Genomic DNA, 7,571 nt, shown 5'->3' on the forward strand with positions numbered 1-7,571 from the left:
ATTAAAGGTATAGACCGGGGAATATAGCCTAGTACCGCAATACATCTTAGCTTTGCGGGTCTAGCCTCTAACCGCTCGGCTACTAGGGTGACTAGCAAACATACTTTACTGTAAATCTCTCATATTAACCATTAAAGGTGTAGACCGGGGAATATAGCCTAGTACCGCAATACATCTTAGCTCTGCGGGTCTAGCCTCTAACTGCTCGGCTACCGTGGCGACTAGCAAACATACTTTACTGTGAATCTCTCATATTAACCATTAAAGGTATAGACCGGGGAATATAGCCTAGTACCGCAATACATCTTAGCTCTGCGGGTCTAGCCTCTAACCGCTCGGCTACTAGGGTGACTAGCAAACATACTTTACTGTAAATCTCTCATATTAACCATTAAAGGTGTAAACCGGGGAATATAGCCTAGTACCGCAATACATCTTAGCTCTGCGGGTCTAGCCTCTAACTGCTCGGCTACCGTGGCGACTAGCAAACATACTTTACTGTGAATCTCTCATATTAACCATTAAAGGTATAGACCGGGGAATATAGCCTAGTACCGCAATACATCTTAGCTCTGCGGGTCTAGCCTCTAACTGCTCGGCTACCGTGGCGACTAGCAAACATACTTTACTGTGAATCTCTCATATTAACCATTAAAGGTATAGACCGGGGAATATAGCCTAGTACCGCAATACATCTTAGCTCTGCGGGTCTAGCCTCTAACTGCTCGGCTACCGTGGCGACTAGCAAACATACTTTACTGTAAATCTCTCATATTAACCATTAAAGGTGTAGACCGGGGAATATAGCCTAGTACCGCAATACATCTTAGCTCTGCGGGTCTAGCCTCTAACTGCTCGGCTACCGTGGCGACTAGCAAACATACTTTACTGTGAATCTCTCATATTAACCATTAAAGGTATAGACCGGGGAATATAGCCAAGTACCGCAATACATCTTAGCTCTGCGGGTCTAGCCTCTAACTGCTCGGCTACCGTGGCGACTAGCAAACATACTTTACTGTAAATCTCTCATATTAACCATTAAAGGTGTAGACCGGGGAATATAGCCTAGTACCGCAATACATCTTAGCTCTGCGGGTCTAGCCTCTAACTGCTCGGCTACCGTGGCGACTAGCAAACATACTTTACTGTGAATCTCTCATATTAACCATTAAAGGTATAGACCGGGGAATATAGCCTAGTACCGCAATACATCTTAGCTCTGCGGGTCTAGCCTCTAACCGCTCGGCTACTAGGGTGACTAGCAAACATACTTTACTGTAAATCTCTCATATTAACCATTAAAGGTGTAGACCGGGGAATATAGCCTAGTACCGCAATACATCTTAGCTCTGCGGGTCTAGCCTCTAACTGCTCGGCTACCGTGGCGACTAGCAAACATACTTTACTGTGAATCTCTCATATTAACCATTAAAGGTATAGACCGGGGAATATAGCCTAGTACCGCAATACATCTCAGCTTTGCGGGTCTAGCCTCTAACTGCTCGGCTACCGTGGCGACTAGCAAACATACTTTACTGTAAATCTCTCATATTAACCATTAAAGGTGTAGACCGGGGAATATAGCCTAGTACCGCAATACATCTTAGCTCTGCGGGTCTAGCCTCTAACTGCTCGGCTACCGTGGCGACTAGCAAACATACTTTACTGTGAATCTCTCATATTAACCATTAAAGGTATAGACCGGGGAATATAGCCAAGTACCGCAATACATCTTAGCTCTGCGGGTCTAGCCTCTAACTGCTCGGCTACCGTGGCGACTAGCAAACATACTTTACTGTGAATCTCTCATATTAACCATTAAAGGTATAGACCGGGGAATATAGCCTAGTACCGCAATACATCTTAGCTCTGCGGGTCTAGCCTCTAACTGCTCGGCTACCGTGGCGACTAGCAAACATACTTTACTGTGAATCTCTCATATTAACCATTAAAGGTATAGACCGGGGAATATAGCCTAGTACCGCAATACATCTTAGCTCTGCGAGTCTAGCCTCTAACTGCTCGGCTACCGTGGCGACTAGCAAATATACTTTACTGTAAATCTCTCATATTAACCATTAAAGGTATAGACCGGGGAATATAGCCTAGTACCGCAATACATCTTAGCTCTGCGGGTCTAGCCTCTAACTGCTCGGCTACTAGGGTGACTAGCAAACATACTTTACTGTAAATCTCTCATATTAACCATTAAAGGTGTAGACCGGGGAATATAGCCTAGTTCCGCAATACATCTTAGCTCTGCGGGTCTAGCCTCTAACTGCTCGGCTACCGTGGCGACTAGCAAACATACTTTACTGTGAATCTCTCATATTAACCATTAAAGGTATAGACCGGGGAATATAGCCTAGTACCGCAATACATCTTAGCTCTGCGGGTCTAGCCTCTAACTGCTCGGCTACCGTGGCGACTAGCAAACATACTTTACTGTAAATTTCTCATATTAACCATTAAAGGTATAGACCGGGGAATATAGCCTAGTACCGCAATACATCTTAGCTCTGCGGGTCTAGCCTCTAATCGCTCGGCTATCGTGGCGTCTAGCAAACATACTTTACTGTAAATCTCTCATATTAACCATTAAAGGTGTAGACCGGGGAATATAGCCTAGTACCGCAATACATCTTAGCTCTGCGGGTCTAGCCTCTAACTGCTCGGCTACCGTGGCGACTAGCAAACATACTTTACTGTGAATCTCTCATATTAACCATTAAAGGTATAGACCGGGGAATATAGCCTAGTACCGCAATACATCTTAGCTCTGCGGGTCTAGCCTCTAACCGCTCGGCTACCGTGGCGAATAGCAAACATACTTTACTGTAAATTTCTCATATTAACAATTAAAGGTATAGACCGGGGAATATAGCCTAGTACCGCAATACATCTTAGTTCTGCGGGTCTAGCCTCTAACCGCTCGGCTACCGTGGCGAATAGCACACATACTTTACTGTGAATCTCTCATATTAACCATTAAAGGTATAGACCGGGGAATATAGCCTAGTACCGCAATACATCTTAGCTCTGCGGGTCTAGCCTCTAACCGCTCGGCTACCGTGGCGAATAGCAAACATACTTTACTGTAAATTTCTCATATTAACAATTAAAGGTATAGACCGGGGAATATAGCCTAGTACCGCAATACATCTTAGTTCTGCGGGTCTAGCCTCTAACCGCTCGGCTACCGTGGCGAATAGCAAACATACTTTACTGTAAATTTCTCATATTAACAATTAAAGGTATAGACCGGGGAATATAGCCTAGTACCGCAATACATCTTAGCTCTGCGGGTCTAGCTTCTAACCGCTCGGCTACCTTGGCGACTAGCAAACATACTTTACTGTAAATTTCTCATATTAACCATTAAAGGTATAGACCGAGGAATACAGCCTAGTACCGCAATACATCTTAGCTTTGTGGCGCCCTAATTAGCTAATTTAATTCTAATCTAAAGCAGCATCAATAAAATAGATTAAAGATATAGAAAACTGTATAATTAAAACCTTTGTAAAGGTTTTATTAACAATAATAAAGCTGAGAATGTTTCACTTGATAAAATTTTCAATAAACTGTGAACGGTTTTATACAAATTTTTGCGGCTTTCCCCTGATCCAAATCTCCATAACCTTTATGTATTTCCAATATTGGCAAATTGCACCAGTCTAATGGCCCTCAACCACCAACCCAAAAGCTAAAGTTTAGTAATATATTAATGGAAAATTCCACCTCGTTTATTACATATATTGGTAAAAGTAATATCTTTATTGGAAATCAATTTACCTTCCATTTAAATTCAGTGAACATTCTGGAAGTTAATCCAGAGTGAAGCAAAACTGCCATGGCCATTACATAAATATAAGCGACAAGTTAGAATGCCCCAAATTATACAGTGCTTCTCACCTTTACTCATATAAAATTCTCTTTCCTATTCTTAGTCTCTGACTTCCTGTTCAATTAGTATGGTGCAAGCTACATAACTTCATCATGAATCTACTACTTTAACTCCTACTAATCTACTACTTTTTACGGTAAGGGTAAAAGGTTTTTACAAAAGGAGGCGAGCAGTCTCGAAAGTAGAATAGATGAACTGTAGAGATTCTGGAGTAGGCTAAAGTCAATTTAGGTTTAATGAGCAATGAAAAAGTTGGCCTAGTGGCAAAGTATCGTAATCGGCATTCTATTCTTCAAAACCAGGAAACCCTAAATCAAGAACTTCCACCAACTCTGCTGGAAGTAAGGGTAATTGAATGGGAACAATGGCAGAATACACCAAACGGGGCGAGCAAACAAGTTTTTTTTCTTTCCACATGGAGCGAAACCATATCAAAAATTAGACCTAAACATTATACATGCTTTAACCCAAATACCTTTACACGTTTAACCTCGCTCTGGTTCCCTACGGTGAGAATACTATCCAAGATGTTCATCAATCCAAGGTAAATCGTATAGATAACCAAAGAATTAGTACTATAAATTTAACCGAGGCCAGGGTATACGGAGCTGATTCGTGGTATGACACCTCGGTAACCCTAAGAAATCTAACTTTCAAGTCTGAGCTAGTTTCAATAAAATTTTGCTGTTGAGATTACAAGAAAATGATATATCAACACTTAAGTCGTAATGGCCATTTAGCCGTAGCAAGTTAACTGAAGACAGCATGAAACTGGCTGGGTGGACAACCTTAAGATTACCTATTGACTAGGTTCGGATATTCAGGACAGTTGCCAGTAAGTCTGCCAAAAGAAAGAGTCATGTAATGGTAGGTGACAACTTGCGACTAACTTACTATGACATTGATCCCATAGGCCGGAAGACAGATTTGACAGAAAGAAAAAAAAAAGAAACGCATTGTAAATATGAAATATTTCTAGTCAGTATGAAGGTAGCTGTAGCTAAGAGGTGAGTAATTTTGTTTTTGAAGAAATAGTCGTAAAGTCTTCAAGCTTCAACCTCTCCAGATTCTTTAAATTAAATCTAAAATACAGGAGTGGAAACGGTGCTCCAACTGGAGAGTGGCCCAAAAGATAAGTGTCGCGATGCAACATAATACTAGTTAACAATAGGATGCAAAAATAATTGTCATTTCAGTCGTGATACATTTATTCTGCCGAGCTTTCGACCTAGGGACTAGGTAATCTTCAGGGCTAGTTTACAAAGTAATATTTTACAACATTACAGGGTTGGTGTGTCTTCTGTCTTGTCTGTTCACGGAGTTTCCTGTAATGTAAAATATTACTTTGTAAAACTAGCCCTGAAGATCACCTAGTCCTTTAGGTCCGAAAGCTCGGCAGTATAAATGTATCACGACTGAAATGGCAATTATTTTTTCATCCTATTGAAACTATGAATCTTAGTCACTAAAAATAATGAACAGCAAATACTAGTTAACAGCAGTTAACGATAGCAAAGTGTCATTCATAGCAATCGTATCTAACCTCCATGCAATTTTCAAATTAGTGAACTATGAGTAAAGTGGACACAACAGATTGTTTCATATTTCTATAAAGATTTAGTAGAGTTAGGCCATTGGTTTTGAGCTGGAATTTCCAAACTTCATATAAACCGTAAATTTTCAAATGAGTACGCCTGCACTTAAACTGACATACCGAGTTGTGATTAATGTAAAAAAAAGCCCCAATGAAAGTAATACCAACCTGAGGAGTAAAAAAGCATTGAATTACAAGACCCAACACGTCATCTTCCCCTTTGATCTTAAAAGTAACTAAAACATCTCAGGTAACAAGGAAATCAGAAACTCATCTAACTTAGGACACCTCACAAAAGAGAGATATATCTGTTGTAATCTTATAATAGAAAATTGGACAAGATCACATCAATTCCTCTAAACAATTTCTAAAAAAAGAAAAGTTACTTAGATCATAATTGCAGAAAGAGTCGTATGTTATCCCGTATCCATAACTTTTGCTGACAAAACATTACTTTTTTCAAACACTTACTTCCTAATGCGGTAATAAAAAACATCAGACAATTATTACATTAACGAACAATAAATTCTTTACTAAACATCTCTTAAACTGTATTTTATTTTCCTAAACAATTAAGTGAAAGCTACGTCTGTGTGTCTTCCACAAGTTTCTTTTTATTACTTTCATCATAGTGTACCTACAAAAATAAATTTTTATAGGCTGTAAATGAGAAGAAAGTTTTTTTGAATGTTAAAAAAAAAGAAAACTCACTCAATTTGTGTTGTGTTCATATCTCAAATAAAAGTTAACAATCCTTTATTTTATTATTTTGTACGTTTCTTTTATGAAGGTAGAAAGCATTATTTTAAAACGATAATTTGCGTAATTTTATTACATGCTAAATAAGGTAATATACCGGTTATAGTTTCAGCAGTTTATATTAACTGTTGACGTACAGTTACAAGGTTAGGTTAATACTTTCAAAAATCGGCTTTAGAGAGTGCTATGATACAACAGATAAATCTGTTTATTGCAAACTACTTCAATGCAAATCAATCACATGAACTTATCTTTTTTGCAATTATTATTATTCTATATTGCTGCTTCTCCTTTTTCTCAACATTAAATCGGAACGTATAACAAAAATATACTTCGTATTCAGTAATAGGTAGTTATTACTTACTTTCTCAGGTGAAGGCTGAATACAAGTGGTTGCAATGTCTTTTAGAGAAATTTTGTAATTAATTTTCAAGGGCTAAATAGTTATTTATTTTATAATGTTCCGAGTTTGTTTGTTTTTTGCCTTTTTTTGGCATTGGCTTTCGCCATACTGCCAGCATCGTCTATGTGCTTATCACTAGAATATCACTCACTCTCCATTCTTACTTATAAATACATTCGCTTCACACATTCATCCCTCTACTATATACTACTATTTACATAAACTACAGCTAATGGATGGATCAGTACTCTGTGCTTCTGCCATCCTATAGCTTAACCGAAATTAAAATCACGTAATCCTTCTCTAATCATTTTCTTGCATTCATTCTAATCGGCTATAACTTTTAAATACATTCATATTTCATTGCTAGCTCTGCTATAGATTTAACCAAATAGATGTTGGTGGAGAATATAATGTCTTCGTAGCGAAATGGTGCATCTAAATATCTGTATATGTCGTCAAACATTCGTTTCCTTTCTACCATATAACGTGGACATATCCATTATTAGTTTCGTTTTTATACTCTAGACTCTATGCAACGTTATTTTAAATAATAATAGTACTATAATTTTTACTTTCTTATTTTGACAAATATTCACACAGGCCTTCATATTTTTTTTCCTCTAAATTACCAAGATTGCGGTGTGCCATGGAGACACAAGCAGAACAACACTCAGTACCAGCCTCACAGGTCGGAGGCAGGCGAAGGATCTGCCTGGGCATTATAAGCGGAACAGATTTTAGACGAGTCGCTGTGTGAAAGTAAAGAACGTAAACTGAAAGGTTTTCCCGCAGGACGTTGTAGACGCCAGAGTGGACCTGAAGAAGTTGAATGTGGAATGAAATTATACTAAGGAGATTCTGTGAGAAGATGCAGAAAACTCCATACTGTCTTCAATGCCCAC

This window comes from Rhodnius prolixus, unplaced genomic scaffold (assembly GCF_049639745.1).
Source record: "Rhodnius prolixus isolate KJV_2025 unplaced genomic scaffold, Rpr scaffold_9, whole genome shotgun sequence".
In the NCBI taxonomy this organism is placed as follows: domain Eukaryota; kingdom Metazoa; phylum Arthropoda; class Insecta; order Hemiptera; family Reduviidae; genus Rhodnius; species Rhodnius prolixus.